This window comes from Monodon monoceros, unplaced genomic scaffold (assembly GCF_005190385.1).
Source record: "Monodon monoceros isolate NGI ecotype Baffin Bay Population unplaced genomic scaffold, NGI_Narwhal_1 Super_Scaffold_16, whole genome shotgun sequence".
In the NCBI taxonomy this organism is placed as follows: domain Eukaryota; kingdom Metazoa; phylum Chordata; class Mammalia; order Artiodactyla; family Monodontidae; genus Monodon; species Monodon monoceros.
In genome coordinates this window covers 90,923,635-90,941,685 of record NW_021703772.1, presented here as the reverse complement: position 1 = coordinate 90,941,685, position 18,051 = coordinate 90,923,635, and the positions used below count along the sequence as shown (strand labels likewise).

At 43.6% G+C, this 18,051-nt stretch overlaps 1 long non-coding RNA gene across 1 annotated transcript in view; it reads right to left on the bottom strand.

The window, feature by feature from the left end:
- LOC114896632 overlaps positions 1-13,349 on the bottom strand; it is a 368,479-nt gene extending 355,130 nt beyond the window's left edge. Inside the window, exons 1-2 of the long non-coding RNA XR_003793853.1 lie at positions 13,115-13,349; positions 12,631-12,775 (exon numbers count right to left, since the gene is read on the bottom strand). This is a non-coding gene — a long non-coding RNA (uncharacterized LOC114896632). The remainder of the gene's footprint in view (positions 1-12,630; positions 12,776-13,114) is intronic.
- Positions 13,350-18,051: the final 4,702 nt, after the last annotated feature.

Sequence of the window (18,051 nt, the reverse complement as noted above, 5' to 3'; positions counted from 1 at the left end):
TTTGTTCTCAAAGTATTGTATGTAAATCTAGGACAGAGCATGATATTTATCTGTATCCTGAGCTACTACCACAGTGTCTGGCATATAACAGGTGCTCAAAAAGTGTCTGTGGAATGAAAGAAGGAAAAATTAGAGTCAATAATGGTTGTCTATTGTCTATACAGGCAGGGGCCAGTGAATGTTAACATATAATATATATCAGGAAGCTTCAAGGCAGCCATTGTTATCCTTTTTGGATTATTTGCTTAATTCTTTGACTCTTCGCTACTCCTAAATGTATTTTATGGTATTTACAAGAAAAATTTTACAAGTAAAACAGCTGTAATTTATTTCAGATTTGATTTGCAGACAGGCCATCAATAGAACACACTCTTTGAACAGCTTTTCAGATCCTAGAGTTAGGTGGCTCTGGGTCATGCTCTCTCCTACCTACCATTACCATGGTGGAAAGGAGGGGAGAGGCACACACTCTGGAGGCCGTCAGACCAGGCTGGATATGCACCCCCTCTCTTTACCTCTTTGAGTCACCATTTCCTCACTTGCAATAAGCTTACCTGGAGCAATACTGTAAGGATGGCATTTTGTAACTGAACAATAAATACCAGTTAGCTATTATCATTGGGACCTGGGACTCTCATCGTTGAGGCAGCTGCCCTGAATAAGGCGTGGTTAGAGCTGAACCAAACCAACCATTCCACGTGACAAACGACCTCTTTCCCTACGCTCTGAAATCTGCTGCTTCTCCCCCTTAGGGTCTTAGTCTAAACGTCCTCACCTTCTCCGCTTACTCCATCTAGATGAGTTCTCGCTACACCTGCCCCACTCTCCCTGTCCAGCTCCCCTGTCATCATAATTCTCCAGTTCCTTCATGGTACTGACCACCATTTGTAACCCTAGAGTACAAGTCTTATAATTGGCTTGTTCAGAGGTATACCTCCAGTGCCTTGCCCAGAGTGTAGAGCATAACTGATAAGTAATCAATAAACATCCGATGAACGGATAAGTCACACTATATTCTGATCATACTGGCCAACCAATGGGTATAGGATCTTTGGGGAGTTAACGTCAGTGAGATGCCTAGAAACTGTGTCTCTGCCTACCTAATGTGAGGAGATCATGCTTGTCATCAAATGGGGTCGGCTCCAGGTGCTAGGGGTCATGGTTTCTGAGACATCATCCCCTCTGTCTCCCCACTGGCAAAGGCTTCACCACTGAAGAATGCTGGCAGTTATGCCAAAGGCGGTTCTGCGCTTACAGAACAATTTGTAAGCCTTCAAACGTTCTTAGCAATGGACAGACACAGAGAATATCCAGAAAAATAGGTTGTTTCTCAAATGAAGCCTCTGTCAAAGAAAGAAATGTAATGAATATAAAATCTACTGGCCATGCCTTAAGATAAAAATCGCAACCCAGGGGCTTCCCTGGTGGCGCAGTGGTTGAGAATCTGCCCGCTAATGCAGGGGACACGGGTTCGAGCCCTGGTCTGGGAAGATCCCACATGCCGTGGAGCAACTAGGCCCGTGAGCCACAACTACCGAGTCTGCACGTCTGGAGCCTGTGCTCCGCAATAAGAGAGGCCACGACAGTGAAAGGCCCGTGCACCACGATGAAGAGTGGTCCCCGCTCGCCACAACTAGAGAAAGCCCTCGCACAGAAACGAAGACCCAACACAGCCAAAAATAAATAAATAAACAAAAGTGGGGTTTAAAAAAAAAAAAAAGAATCGCAACCCAGCTCCCCACATTTGCTCAGAGACGAGGGAGCATGCCAGAATGTGTTAAAACACTGATCATGCCCTGCAGTCGCTTACAAGCTGGCTGGAGAAGTTGAGACTGACATCCTTGAAATCTAGTGAGAATACAAGTTGATATAAATCATGGACTAAACTGTGCTTTACAGAGGAGTACTACTAAAGTTATCGTAACTTTATTACGGAATGCCCGAGGAGAGAGAAGATCTGTGAAGGCTAAAAGCTTCCCAAAGGGGACGTGGCTTGAGGAAAGATTTGAAGTGTCTGAAGTGTCGGGAACAAGGGAGCTGTGGCCAAGAGAAGGGGGTCTGATCGAAGAGTAGCACCCCCTGCCGGTGGAAGGCTTGCCCTTCGCATAAAGGGAGTACGGCAATGATGGGAAGGAGGCACTGGAAGTGGGCAGTTACTGCAGTCCCGGGACCCTGAGCCAGCCGGCCACAGTCTGGCTAACTGCACTGTATATTGAACGGCCTACCTGCAAAAGTTGTGGCTTTCTAGCTACTTCTCTGCTGCTTCCTGCCTTCCCTGGAACAACGCAAAACTAAACCAACACCACCACAATAACTGCAACAAACGAAACAAAAAACTCTCTACCCCCAGGGCTGGCAGCAGGTGGAAACTGCAGGCTCCTGCCAAAGGAACCATAAGGACAAGCATTTAAGAAAATGCATCTGACTAAACGGTTGTTATTTCCCATAAAGGATGAAAGATGGAAAACAAATGACAGCAGGACGCACAGCATGCCTGTGTGTGTGTGTGTGTGTGTGTGTGTGTGTGTGTGTAAAGTGTTCTTGCATGATGTGTGTGGTGGATGTGACTTGAGTGTGCATGTGTACGGCATATGTCCGTATTGTGTGTACTACGTGTGTACGTGAGTACAGGGTGTGGTGTGTATACTGGTGCGTGCGTGTGTGTGTGTGTAGGGCACACGTTTCCTTCCCTCCCTTGGCACCTGCTTAGTCATCCTCAGTTCCTGGCTCCCTAAGAGCCAGAAGGAGGTTTGGGGTGCAGTGCCCTGCTCCTTTTTCTACTTCCAGGCACACCTGGCATCGCCCTTGTGCCCACTGGCCATCTGCGGGACCCTCCACCGGTTTCCTCTTCAGTGGCAGGAGGGGGCTCACTCCCCTGGGAAGGCAGAGGAAGTGACTTTGATGGATTGTATTGCTCAGGGAGGCCCCAGGCTTGCAGATTAGAGAGGGAGACGGCTCCTGCACGTGCCTCCACCCGGGGATTGTTCTGATGAGATAATTTTTCTCATTAACCTTGATAACTCTCTGCTGATAAACGGATCTCTCTGCACTAACACAGAACTTTTCTTTTTCCTTCAAATCCTCTCAGTCTTCTACACTTTCCAGGGAGGAGTACTTGGAGCCTGGTGGTGGCCTGCTGCAACCTAGCTGTTTAGTGGTTTTGCCAGCTTCTGGGTGCCCGAACAGACCTGGAGGGAGCAGCTCACCAGTCCCTGTCTTCTGAATCCTGAATTTTTTAGGCAAAAAGCTCTCAACAGACCTACACCAAATGATTTAGAGATTTAAAGAACGCCTGAGGGCAGGCGATGGGGCCCACCTGCCCACACTCCCCTTAAACTGCCTTTAGCCTACAGCAAAATCCAGAGAGTTGCTTTAGCTCTTTATAGTCACGCTCTTACTTCAGACACTCTAGCCTCTGCCCCAGTCGTTCCTGTGCTGGGAAGTAGTATAGCACATTCATAACCATTACTGGGGGTGTCTTCCCCAGAACACTTTCTTTTCTCCCCAGTTAAAATGAATTTTTGTATCATGTACATACTTCCCTCACAGTGTTTTGTATGATGAATTGTACCCATGATTCAAGATTTTTCCCTCAGTAGGCTGCAAGCATTTTGAGAATACTGGCTGTTCTTTTCATCTTTGCGTCCTCAGTATTAATACAGTATCTGGCACATAGTAAACACTTGATAAATGTTTGTTGACTTTTGATATAAATTAGGTAAGACATGAAATTAGGAAGTACTTTGAATGCTTCACGGAGTTCAATGTTAAGGGGAAGTTATTAGCATAGGTTGCATTGTATCCATTTGGGGCCTAATGTTAGACCCTCCTAACACCTCATCTAGATACTGAGTATCTTCCCAGAGTTTCTCATAAGGGAGAGAGAGGTCAGGGCAAGTTGATATATTGAGGCTCTTAGGCCATTATCCTGAATAATTGCAAGACTAGGGAGCAAGAATTTAATATAGTGACAAATTACTTTTATGAAAACCTAATGCAGCACAATTATGTTGTCTATAAGGTTAAGTACAGCATTTCTTTATAAAATAATTCACAATACACTACAGAAAGTATTGATATAATCCAGATATGGACCACAAGTGAAATGATGACTATTTTTCAAGTGCGCCGCTGTGAGGTTACACGTAATTCAATTTAGAAATTACAACAAGAGTCTAAGTTCAAGCCCTTTCGTGGGTATGATGCGCAGGCAGAAGCTCTTCTTGACTGCCAGTCCCTGATCTGATCCTCAACCACACACATACACATACAACTAACACTTTCCTTTCCTCCCTCAGCCAGGAAGAAGCCATTTTATAGCCTTTGCTTATAAACTGAAACTCAGTTTTGGAAGGATGCCATGTGTTTCTAAGGAAGTGAAATTATCCTCATAACTCATTAACGAAGGCAACAAAGATGTTATGTTGGGTCATCAGGGCAGGGGGAGTGGAATTTGAAGAACCCTAGCTGGTTTGCAACCTCAGGGGTTGCCCAGGTGAAATCTGGAACTGGCCTCCCCGCCCCCCATACAGGGGTAAGAAGAGACAGAAGAAAGAGGCAGACCACTCCAGATAGGTAGGTGGCAGGATTAATATGCCAGGGAACTTACATATGAGGCATGTCTCGGGCAGCTGTGAGACCAGGAGATCTCCATACCTGCCTGCCAGAATTTTAAAAGTTGATATAGAGGCCTTAAGTGGGTTCAGTCATGTATGCCATCCATGGTCTCAACATCCATTGCTCTCTCAAGGCTCCTTCCAAATGTGGGGATGGTGGGCAGAACGTGCCTTCTAAGGACAGGAGAGGGGATGAGGAACCTCTGATTGCCCGGGTCCAGCTCGCGGGTCAACTGGAGGTCACGTCCCCTCCATAACCTCCTCCAGCCACTCTCCAGGCTGTCTCCCCTCTGCAGAACGCAGGGAGGTGTCAGCGGGCAGATGCTGTGGAGTTGGAGCCAGCGCTGGATGTTTGAGGAAAGACTCAGACTAGATGGAGAGGGGTGCTGGTCCCCCTTTCAGCAGGGGTGGTTCTTAGACTCAGTGGACCAGTTGTTGCTGATGCTTCTGGTCTGAAGAGCCACTGCACTATAGGAACCTGATCCCAGAAAAATGCCAGGTTACCCCAAAATTATTAGAACTGGGACAGGAACCAGGGGGTGTTATTTGAATCATAGAGAATATAACAATGTGAAGGATCTTATAGAGCATCTAGTCCATACCTTCATTTTATAAACAAAGAAACAACAGGGATCCAGTGAGGTGGAGTGACATCATTTTAAAAATAGATGACTCGATGTTATGCCCAGAGAGATACATAATTGGTCATAAGGCCAACTGAGACCACCTAAGTGGCTGTCTCAGCTATTAAAGATGACACAAAGATCAAAGTAACATGCACGATGGTGTTAAGAGGTAAACACTTGTTCTTTATCTAAAGATTCTGGTTCCTGAATTCAATGTAAGGAAAACTATGTTCAAGTTGTGCTCCATAAAATGATCTGACTCCGATGTGCGAGGCCCTCTGCCAGGTCCTCAGAATGGAGCTCCCAGTCCAGTGGCAGACACATATTTTTGACAATATGGTTACAGTTGGCCAAAGACAAGCTCTCAGAAAAGCCTGGCCTCCAACTTGTTATGAGGACATCAGACCTGCAGGTTATGGACGAGTAGCAGAAGTGACATGGTTGCAAAGAAGTGAGCTCCAGCCTTTTGCAAATGTAGAGGTGGACCCCAGTCAATGAAACTTTTCAGCTATTGACTCATGCTTCGAGGAAGCAAATTCCAGTCACAGCTAGTGGTTCTCGTTTTCTGCTTTCATCACACGGCTTCAACCTCGCTCAACCTCAGTTTCTTGTCTAGCTAATGAGGTGAAGATTTAATAAAATGAGATGATGAGGGACTTCCCGAGTGGTGCAGAGGTTAAGAATCCACTTGCCAATGCAGGGGACACGGGTTCGAGTCCTAGTCTGGGAAGATCCCACATGCTGCAGAGCAACTAAGCCCGTGTGCCACAACTACTGAGCCTGTGCTCTAGAGTCCGTGCTCTGCAACAAGAGAAGCCACTGCAATGAGAAGCCCGCGCACGGCGACGAAGAGTAGCCCCTGCTCGCCGCAACTAAAGAAAGCCCACGCACAGCAACAGACCCAACACAGCCAAAAATAAATAATTTTTAAAAAAAAGAGATGATGAGAGTACTGTACATCACACAGGGCCTGACATGTGGAAGACAATCAAGTTGTAGCTTATGCCAAAGTGAGAGAAAGAATATTTAGGCTAATTCCAGATACGCTTTAATTTTGTTTATGCTTTACCTCCATTCTATAAAATGGGTAACACTATTATCCCCATTTTGCTAATAAAAAACAAAGGTTCAGATATTTGGAGAAGCTTGATTAAGGTCATGCAGTTAGCATGTACAGATTATGAATTCAAACCCAAGACTGTCTAAAACTAAATTTTTCTTAACAATGCATTCTTAATGATACTTTAGCCTGTGGCAAGGAAAAAGTCTTAAAAGGGCTGTTTGTTACCTGATCCAAGGAAGGAGCTGACCTATAGTGCTTTTCTTTTGATGCTGTGGTACATTATCACTGCAGTTTTCTTAACATTGTTTCATTATGAAACAGAATTAAACATTGGATCTGTGGCAAATCGCTACAGTTCTCACCCCCTTTTCTCTTACATTATTCTGCTTCTTTCATTTATATTACGTATTTCCTCCCTTTGGCATTTAAACTTTGGCCCTTGAATATATCTTTAATATCTCCCCTTGCAGAAGAGCTCTGATATATCCACACAAAGGCTGTACAGGTAAGCTTACAGCAGCTTTACTTGAGTAGAAAAACAAAACAGAAAAAAGAGAAACAACCCATATGTCCCTTAACAAGTGAACGTGTAAAAACATTGTGGTATATCCATAAGATGGAAATTAGTAGCACTAAAATGAAATGAACTACCAATACATGCAAGAACATGGAGGAATCTTTAAAACAATATGATGAGTGAAAGAAGCCTGACACAAAAGAACACATACTGTGTGATTCAATTTGTATAATAGTCTAGAACTGTAGTTTTATAGCCAAACTAATCTATAGAGACAGAGAGCAGATCAACAGTTGCCTGAGGGCAGGATGTGGAGTAGCTGGGGAACTGACCTTAAAAGACACGGGGAGATTTTGGGGGTGATGAAAATGTTCTACATCTTGATTGTAGTGGTGAATGTTATACAAATGTATATATTTGTCAAAATGCTTTAGATCATATACTTGATTTTTTAAATTGGCTTTTGCTTTGGCCAACAAAAGGATGAATAACAGCACGAAGCCTTTGAGAAAGCAAAGTACTGGATAAAGGGATAAAGTCAAATTAGGTCCACTTTGAAAAATGTGCTGAGGGCTTGACGGTTGCAAGATTCCTCGTTTTCCCTGAACATATCGGCTATGGGATAGTTGACAAGACCCAAACCTGAAGAATTCCAATCACAGCATTCTGGATTTGTTTCTCTAACACAGTACAAGAAAGCAACATAAGAAACATAAAAATCTCACATCATGGTGGAAAACATTGAAAGCGACCCTCCAAAAAGACTTTAGCATGCCATAATTCTAAGGATTTTATCATGAACTTAGGCCAGTCGTGGCAAAGGACTGGATGCAGAAGTGATAGAAAAACATGAAAGAATGGACTGATTCTGAAAAGTAGCTGGTATAAATGGACAGAAAATCATATTACTCTTCACTTGAAATAAAGAAAGAAAATTCCCAATATTTTTGAATGAAGAGTTGAGATTGGGTTAAGGAATCTAGTCCTCTAAACAAGCCAGAACACCACAAAAAAGCACCCAAACACCACAAAAAAAAACCCCACTAAAACCAAAATGTAAAATGGGATACTCCACCTGGGAACTTTTATTCGTGATATTTGATCTGGAACTTGACATCTCATCAACATGCAAATAACGGAGGAAACTTGAAGATTAGCTAATGTAGGCAGCTCGTGTATAAATCTGGAATTCACCAAAAATGCTTTATTTTCTTGATAATCCACAGAGATCCCTCAGTGTGTTACCTGGCACAGAGTGAGAGCTAAGTAAATCTTTGCTAGAAAGAAGAGGGGGAAAGAGAGAGGGAAGGGAGGACTGTATTTTAAGTTTTAGCAGGATGTATTTATCTAAAGACAAAAAGAAACGTATTTGATAAAAAGTTAAGTAAAAGACATTAACATTCTTCATTTACTTTACACTCTCTAACTCCTCCCAAGTAACCTATTGATTAGTGAGTTAAAATAATTCTTAAGAGTAACTTCAGAAGTCCATAATTACAAATGGCATAAATTGGGATGGCTGCCTAGAATGGATTTCTATGTCTCTATTCTCTCAGCAAACTCTGGGCGAGGAAGGAGGAAACATACATAGACTCCTCAGTGCACGGCATGCCGTCACATCTAAGCATTTGACTTCAGGAGTAGGAAATGGGCCATGGTTATTGAGTAGCCATGGCAGTTCAGCTGAAGGATGATCAATGAACTTCAGCGCAGACACATAGTTTGAGTGACAGAAGATAATTCTCATTCAAGCTAATGGCGAACTTGAATTAGATTCATGGTGTTAGAAAGTGAGAAAAGAGTAAGGCTTCCTAAATGAGAAAAAGAGAATCTCTTTGGTGAGCCCATCCTTTTAGCCGGAGTTCCTTTGATAGTCCATGATATTGAAGTTTGCATTTTCAAAAGATCTTTTTCAATTTAGAGTCTTATCACTGTTCTTTGTTGGCATTATTTAGTATATTTTCTCAGAAAGAGGCTGGAAATTGCCTTCTTTCCTCCAGGAGAGAGTAACTGAGCATTGTAAAGGTTTTCTGCCAAAAGCATGGAGCCTCCGATAAGTAATCGCATCCTTCACCCATGATAAATAAGCTATTAAAAATCAAGAAAGAAAAAAGGTAACAGCTGTCATGTCTGAAATGCACAGTGCTGTGGAAACCTCATTTATAAGAGTCTTCCCCATTGTTTAGCCACAATGCTAGGGTCTTCTCTATTTATATTTTTGTTTGGGGATTTTTTTTTCTTCCCCAGGCTGAAGTGCTTTGTGCATGAGACTGAAAAGCTGCCAGGACTGGTCCATCTGGCTGACCAAATGGATTGCGCTCACTGAAGCATTGCCAGATGTATATCAGTAGAAAGTTTCATTTCTGGACCGTCTAAGGCCCCAGTTCTTTTCTTAGTTTAATGGAAGCCACGTTTCTATTTTCCAGAAACTCCTTCAATTGGCCTGAGTGTCATCACCTGGTGTTGCCTCCTATAATCCTGGTCCCAGTCTCTACAGATCACCCGGCTCAAGACTGCAACCTCTCCTCTCCAGCCCAAAGCAATGAAACGAGTTTGACGAAAAAGCCTGTGCCAAGTGGAAAATCATTGTGTTACATTTGATGACATGTGTCTGACCCTGAACAACCTTAGGAGCCAGAGTAGTCACTGCAGTTAATTTAGTCTAAACTGCTTAATTAAGAAATAAAATTTCATGGAATTCCCTAGATTAATTTGCACTTATACTGAAGAGCATCAACATTTATAATCAATTTAAAGAGGAAATAGGCCTAGCGTATTTCATAGTTTGCAGTGAAACCTAATTGGATTCATCTGAGCTGAAATAGGAACTAGAGAGAGATCTGATATATTTTTAATCCCCCACATCTTAAGGGCAATAATGGGCATTTAATCTTTGTGAGACACCGAGTTTTAGACTTAAAATTACAGAAACTGTGGGTTTTGAAGGTAAACTGCTTGATACCCCCATGTTCTTACCTTTCAGGGAAGGCATTTGGCAGGGCTAGATTGTAACAGGCACTCAGGCAGGGCTGGCCTACATACAAGTCATGAGTAGGAGACACACAACAGAGGAGGGGGCCTGGGACCAGCAAGGGCCTTGTCAGCCTCTGTATGTGCTTTACGTGCTTTCTACCCAAACCTTTCACTTTGTTTTTGGCCACGCCATGCGGTTTGCAGGGATCCTAGTTCTCCGACCAGGGATTAAAGCCACGCCCTCGGCAGTGAAAGTGTGGAGTCCTAACCACTGGGTGGGCTGACATGGAACTCCCTCACTCCTCATTTTTTAAATGAGAGTGTCGGGATTAGAGTGTTCAGGAAGAGTCCGTCTGAGATCTAGGGAAGGGATTTGAGGAGGAACAGACTCAGAGTTAGAACATTTTTGAGCTCCTGTCTCTATGCTAGTCAGAGATCCTGAGATATCTGGAATTAAGACAGCAGTATTAGAAATAGAAGAGATATATTCTGGGTAATATCAAAAGAACTTGGTCATCTACTCGGAGAAGATAAAGGGGAAGGGAGGGACGAGGGAGTGAGAGAAGACAAGAATGACATATGTTTCTGCCTGGGGTGACAGCTAGGCATCCATACATCCATACACCCAAGTTTGTCTGGGGATGTGCTGGTTAATGCCTGTAGAACCATCCTTTATTCTCCATTGTGTCCTAGTTTGGCAGATAGATTTATATGATCACTCTAGTAGAAGGATGAATGGCAACCACACTGAGAATTCTAGGGAAGAGACTTGTTCAGTGGAGTTTTGGATGTATTATATTTGAGACGCCTTTCGTAAACTGTATTTATTCACTCACCTTCTTCAAACCTCTGTTTAAATCGCTCTTTTTCAATGAGGTTCACCTGACCACCTAATTTAATCCTTCAACCCGCCCCTTGACCCATCCCTGATCCCTCCTACCCTGGTCTACTTTTTCTTTAATCTAAGTACTTAACATCATCCATCATACTGTAAAATTTATTTAGCATTCATTTGTCATTGCCAGTAATCTGCTATGATGGAATCTCCTTGCACACAAGGACCTTGGTCTCTTCTGTTTGCTGATGTATTCCAACCACCTACAACAGCGTCTGCTGTTTAGTAGGTGATCAACAAATATTTCTGAATGAACGAGTGTTCTGAATGAGCTCAACAAATATGTATTGAGTGCCAATTGCTTTTTGAGCTCATGCATCTATCTTAGTCAGAGATGTTCAATAAATTCCAGGATGTTCAATAGAAAGTGAACACAGATGATTCCAAACCTCAAGAGAGGGTCTGGACTAGAGTTGTAAAAGGATGTGTCAGTAGTAAGCATATCATGTTTGAGCTATGGCATGATTAATACCCCTTAGTGAAATCATTTTAAGTGAGGTAAGAAGAGGGCTCAGGACAAAGCCTAGAGATTAAGAACAATTAGGGGAAGATGTGGGAAGAAGAATTTGGATGGAAAGTAAGGTAGGAGTGGCCAATAAAATAAATGCAGTAGGCAGAAACAAGAAAGAGTAGTGTCATGGGAAATAAGGGAGATTAAGCAAAAATCTTTTTAAGGAGGGAACTGTCAAAAGCATGAAGTAAACCACATTATTCAAGTAAAGCCAGAATTGCCATCAAGTTTACTAGAAAGATAGTTGCTACGAAATGCTGTGGCCCTAAGATTCATGCATCAAAGGCCTAACCCCTAACGTGACTGTATTTGGAGAAAGGACCTTTACAGAGGTAACCTAGGTTAAATAAGCTCGTGGGGGGGGGGGAGCTAATTCAATAGGACTGGTGTCCCCGTAAAAAGAGAGAGAGACACCAAGGTTGCAACCTTACAGAGGAAAAGCCACGTAAGGACACAGAGAGAAGGCAGCCATCCTCAAGCCAAGGAGAGAGGCCTCAGGAGAAACCAACCCTGCTGACACTTTGATCTTGGACTTCCAGCCTCCAGAACTGTGAGAAATAAATTTCTGTTGTTTGAGCCACCCAGCCTGTGGCATTTTGCTATGACAGCCTTACCAGATGAATGCAGTGGTCATTACTGACACTGGAATAACAACATTTTCAGAAGTAGTAAAGGCTGATACCATAGAGCAGTAGGGTCGAGAGTGAAATGGGGTCTGGAGGGTGAGTACAGTCCCATTTGTATAGAATTGTAGCTATGTGGGAGGAGAGAAATAGCCCAGGAACCAGTGGGGGTCTGTCGAAACCCCAGGACAGCACTACTAAAATGTGGTTACCACAACTTTCCAAGAGACAAGCTGATCATCTTCATACTATAATACAGTACAGAATATAATATGTAAAATTATGCATATTGATGAGAGCATATTTTTTTGTTTTGTAACTGAAGGAAGTCTTGGGAGAGTTTTTAATTTGAAGCAGGCAGGAGAACCTTACAAGAACATTACCAATGAAGTCCGCACTCTTTTGGTGTGATTTTAGGTTCACTAAATCAGCTGGACCTCCTAATCCAAATTATATTGTGTTGGTGCTATGCCTCTCAAGCTGTAGAAAGCTTAAGTCGTCGCTCAGAGTTTTTAATGCACTTCTATGGGTTTTTTTCCCCTCAGCATTTATCATTGACAATTTAAAGTCAGAACTGAGTTTTTCTTTCTAGAGGACACAGTTTACTAATAGAACTTCCCTGAATTGGTACTTTACGCTTTTTAAAGTGAGTCTGCGTTCACTGTGTCCTAATTCCTCTCTCCCTCTTGGGGAATTTGCTCCTGCAGTCACTCCACATCTTCCCTGCTTCACCAGTTTCCCATCATAATACCAATGCATTGTTAGTCTCCAAGATTAAAAAATAATAAAACACACCGTTTACTCACATTACTCAAGGGTTCAGTCCTTTGACGTCTCAAGTTCTCTACGAAACCCACTTCTTAGAAGGTCTCGTGGTGATTTCACGGAGATACACATCATCTCTAAGGTGATGACTCCTAAATCTTTCCCCTGGGCTTCAGTCTGGTAAACCTAGGCATTGACAATTAACATGTCAAAAAAAAGGAAACCTCTCGATTCTCAGCACCGTCTCTAACCCAGCTGTTACCACTAATATTCTACTTAGCAATAAACAGCTTAATTCACTCAGGTGCGCAGGCCAAAACTTAGCACTCAGCCTTGAAACTTCTCGTTCCCAATCCATCACCGACATTGTGTGTGCTTAAGCTTAAAATGAGACACAATTAAAACAAAACAAAACAAACACGGTGAAAGAGTCAACTCTGAAGGCGAATTCTCTCCCATCTTTGCCTTAAACTCCCTCCCTCTCCAAAGGTATCAAGTTCGTCCCCACAGTTGATGTCGGCTCACCGCTTGGCCGTCTGGAGGCTTCCCGGACGGCCCCAGAGAAGTGCACCAACGGGGTGAAAAGTCTTCTGTTACAAATTAAAAGGGAGCCAGGCCTCTCAGCTACCCAGGGACGGCTCCCGAGAGGCCGGGGGCTCGGAACAGGCAGAGCACCCCCGGACGGCTTTTCACGCACCACGGGGTCCGCCCTTGTCCTGCCAAGACCGCCGCAGTACCCCACGCGGCCCACTGTCCTTCCGTGGACATCACTCTGGCTGCGGCCACCGAGGTGCGTCCCCACGCTTCGCAGGAGGGCCTCTGTGGCCAAAGTCTTCCCCGCAACCAGAGCCGGCCTCAGCGCCGGGCCGGGAGCAGTCCCCCAGCGCGAGCCCTCTGGAAGGGAGTGTGGACTGGATGGGGGGCGGGGATAAGGCGTGCTCGGGGCGGGGGCGGGTCGACTCGGACGTTTTGGAGGCTGCCGCCCTTGCTGCCGCCGTCCCCGTTCCCACTGGCCCGCGAGTAGGCGCGCCCGTGCGTCATGAACGCCGCTGGCCACGGAGAAGGAGTCGGCGAGGCTTTTGACGGCGGCGGGCCGCGGGAGCTGGTCGAGGCGGTGCGCAGGGATGCGGGAGGCGGTGGCCTGGCGGCAGAAGTACTGCGGGCTGAACACTCGGTGGGGCCTCCAGCGCTTCTGCACGTGGTGCGTGAGCGCGATGCGAGACAGCTGGTGAAGGACTCAGCGCTGAGCTCGCAGCGCCCTCTGACCTCGAAGGTATGCCTTTTGGTGGGTGCGTGGCTCCTACGGCTTGTTGTGGCCAGTAGGGTGTAAGCAAAAATTACAGCTGCATCGAGTTGGAGCACGTAATTGCTGTTACGAGACCCTCCTGAGTATACTCTTCCCACTGCCACAGGGACTGGTATGATCAGGCAGTGGTGAATCCATCAGCCTGGGTCCTTGTGTGAGGATAAGCATGGTCAACAGAAAGAGCAGGTAGAATACTACTTCTGAGAACTTTCCAGACTTATATTGCCCACCTCAGTAAAGTGAAATGGGGTCTTTCTCCTAAGTACTCTCTAAGATGAAATACTTGCTCTGTCTTGCAGGTACTCCATCCAGGCAGGGCCTCGTCCTGAGAAGGGGCTTGATCTTCCCATCTGTGTAAAAATGTTGGTTAAAATTGTTTAAGCCACAAGAGAACGTTACTTCAGCAAGTACTTATGTGGTTTGCAAAACTTCAGAAAATCTCCAGGGCTTCCCTGGTGGCGCAGTGGTTGAGAATCCACCTGCCAATGCAGGGGACGCGGGTTCGAGCCCTGGTCGGGGAAGATCCCACATGCCGCAGAGCAATTAAGCCCGTGTGCCACGACTACTGAGCCCATGTGCCACGACTACTGAAGCCCACACGCCTAGAACCCGTGCTCTGCAACAAAAGAAGCCACTGCAATGAGAAGCACGTGCACTGCAACGAAGAGTAGCCCCCGCTCACTGCAACTAGAGAAAGCCCACGCGCAGCAATGAAGACCCAACACAGCCAAAAATAAATAAATAAAATAAATAAATTTATATATAAAAAAAAAGAAAATCTCCAGAATCTGGGCCCCAGAATACTACCCCTCCAGTCACTGAATAGAAAATAAAATCTTCATCTAAGAGACACCTCTTCTTTACGAAATCTAATTGTACAAAGTGATATTTAGAGATGATCATATTAAAAGTGTGTACTCTATATTCTAAGTATTTGGACCCTCATACTCCACTTTCTCCATGGAGTTTCAAGCAAGCTTTGTTCACAGAGGCTTACTTGTGCTTTTTCTTTCCTCAGCAAGTGCTACCATATGAGACCACCCTGATGTACACCCTACCATCTGAATCAGAGTTACTAAATTGCACTTTGTTATCAAAGGTCTCTGTAAGCACTGTCATACGATTCTTCTGCATTTGATGTGACATAGGGGCTGAGAATTTTTACTTTTAGACCATATATGTCCCCTTTTCAATGCAGGAAATCTCTTCCCAAGTTTGATAGGAAGAAAAACTTTGTCTCCTTGAGGAACAAAATATATTAAGATCTCACCATATTTTCCTCTGCATATTGGCGCCTGAGAAAGTTTGTGGGTTTTATGTTTAATTCCAGAAGCTGCGCTGATCCTTATTGTTGGAGTATTGCTTTCATCCTCTTAACTCAAACCTCTCTATGCCACCATACATTCAGACCAGGTCAACTGCATCCTCATCCCCAATGTTTATATGTGGCCACATGAAAGAGAACAGAGGAGAGAGAGTGTGTGCTGGGGCAGGGCAAACAGATGGAAGGAGGCACACCAGGAGCCAATGAAACCACATGGCATCAGACAGATTGTGGCTCAAATCCCATGTCTGCCATCTGATTGTCACAATTTACATTTACATTACATTTACAATTTACATCCTCTGTAAGCTTAGGTTTCCTCATCTGTAAATTGGTAATGAAAATACCCACTTCAAAGAGTTATTGGGAGGATCAGTAAAAACACTGAAACAATTAGTATGATGTCTGGTTCTCAGTAAAAGCTTAATAAATGGTAGCTCTCATTGTTCTTATTATTGTTATTGAAGAAGAAAGATGAGGGGGAAATTCCAGCAAAGAAGTCAACAGCCTCAAAATGGAACTATTAGTGAGTTGTCTTTAATTCACTTTCTCTATGATGTGTGCAAAGCCTCAAACCTCCAAGAAAACTATGACATGGTAATGTTTTTCCTCTAAGAATTCTATTTTTTTCTCTGTTTTTCTTTTCCTTCTTCCAGGATTCATGACTAATTATGGCCACTGCTTTGCTCAAGTGTGTTTATTCATTCATTCTTTTATTCATCGACCGTTCATTCATTCAAAAAAATATTTACCGTGAATCTGCTTTGTGCCAGATACTGAGCTAGGTGCTAGGAAATAATAGAGGCACAGCCCTGCCTTTATGGAGAGTACAGCCTAGAGAAGGAAGCAGACTAAAGGCTACTACAAAAGGTAATTATGTGCCTCCTTTTGTCACAAGCAACAGTGACCCCATGAGCTATTTCACACAAAGGTCTTAATGAATCCTCCTAGGATTATTCATAACTAATGAAAAACTCCTGAAAAGGTGAAAGCTCAATCCACGTAAGTGAATTTCTAATGGCAGAAGTTCGGTTAATGTGGCACCAAGAGTAAAACAGATATTTAAATCAAAAGCCATGCGAAGAACCCCTCAAATCCCAGCACATGGTTAACTCCTATTCTGCCAGAAACCAAGACTTTGATATTCTTTGCACGTGGTAACTGTTAAACAGGGATGTTCTCAACCCCATGCCCCAAAGTGGCACTCTTCCTCCTTTCTTATAAGCTCAAGACAACTAGAGTCTGTTTTATATTTTAAAGATAAGGACTTCTTGACTAGATGAGCAAAGAAAGAACCGCAACTGGAGGAACAATAGACTTTTTTCATTCAAAGCTGAGACATTTAAACATAAATATATGGGAAATGTAATTAAATTATGAAATGGAATGTGATGATTCAAGTTGAGTGGAACTAAGTGTAATCCTGCTGCACATGAGACTCACCTGGGGACCTCTTTAAACATTCCAGTGACCGTGCTCCAACCTGGACCAAGTAAATGAGCGTGCTTGGGATCTGGACATTGGAATTTGTTTTTCCATTTAAATCTCCCAGGAGATTCTGTTACACAGCCAGGGGTGAGAACTACTGGAGCAGAGGAAGAGAGTCCCAGGGACTGAAGATGAACCCTGAAGCCTTGCCCCGATCTCCATACATGGGAGGAGTAAATATGGCAACCTGGCTTGAGACTGGTGTGAGAACAAACAGCTGAACTTGAGAATGGCCCCAGATTGGGCTGTGAGGAGAGGGCCTGACCTAAGCTAGTGCCTCCTTGTTGAGAAGGTAGAGGCTGGGGCTGGTTTGGGAGTATAGGAATTCCTCCACCACAAACACCCTTACTTTAAGTTCTGCTTTAGTTCATGAAGGTTTCTTTGGATAGCTTTTGGGGAACAATGAATATTTTAATTTCAGTGAGTTTTGAAGTAATTCTTTTGGTGATATCTAGAAATAAGGGAAACAGGGGATTCAGAAATTAAAAATAAAAGACAAAGTTTTGGCCAGGAGGTGTTTTCTATTTGTTTGTTTGTTTTCCTCACGGGTCTCTCCTAAAGGAGAGAAAGCACTAACGTAATTAAATGAGGTACGAAACCTAGGTTACCGTTCAGTGCATACAGAGCCCAGGTAGGTAGCACAAGTGGTGGTAAAACTACTTATTGGGCATGGGAAGGCCCAGAGGCTCCCCTTATGTAGGGCCCTTACCTCAGAAGCTCTGTTGCCCAAAGTGCTGACTTCCAAAAAGTACCCTGTGAGAAAGTGATAGTAAGTGAAAGATTGTATGTTTCTTTTTCTGTACTTTTTTTTTTAAAACTAATTTAAGTAGCTTGATCATAATATACCATAATGGGTATTCTCTTTGTTGTTTCATCTGTATTGTTTTGTTTCAAAGAATATGAAAATATTTATAAGTCCTTCTATAGTTTCACTTGCATAATGTTAATGTCCCACCCTAATTTCCATAAAGGCTGGTAAATTCCCCAACCCTGAATTCTACCAAAATGAGGTCTCCAGAATCCTAAATCAAGGAATTAGAAAGAGACACCTGTATTGTTAGAAGCCATTCCAGGTAGTATTTGCAAAAAACCTAATAGTAGTCGAGGCTACTACCCACCCTGGTTCTTTGCATTGCCAAGTTTAAAGCATAAAAGCATAGCTCAGTTAAGAGTACAGTCTTTTACTTAGGAGCTGATCTGTTAGACTCTGACATAATATCATTGGGAATTACAGGAAATTGAAGAGAGTTACAGGAAATTGAATTTACCAAAATTCATCTTAAGGTGACTATTACTTGTAGTTAAAGAAATATTGTCATGTCTGTTGGCGGATGAGAAGGCATG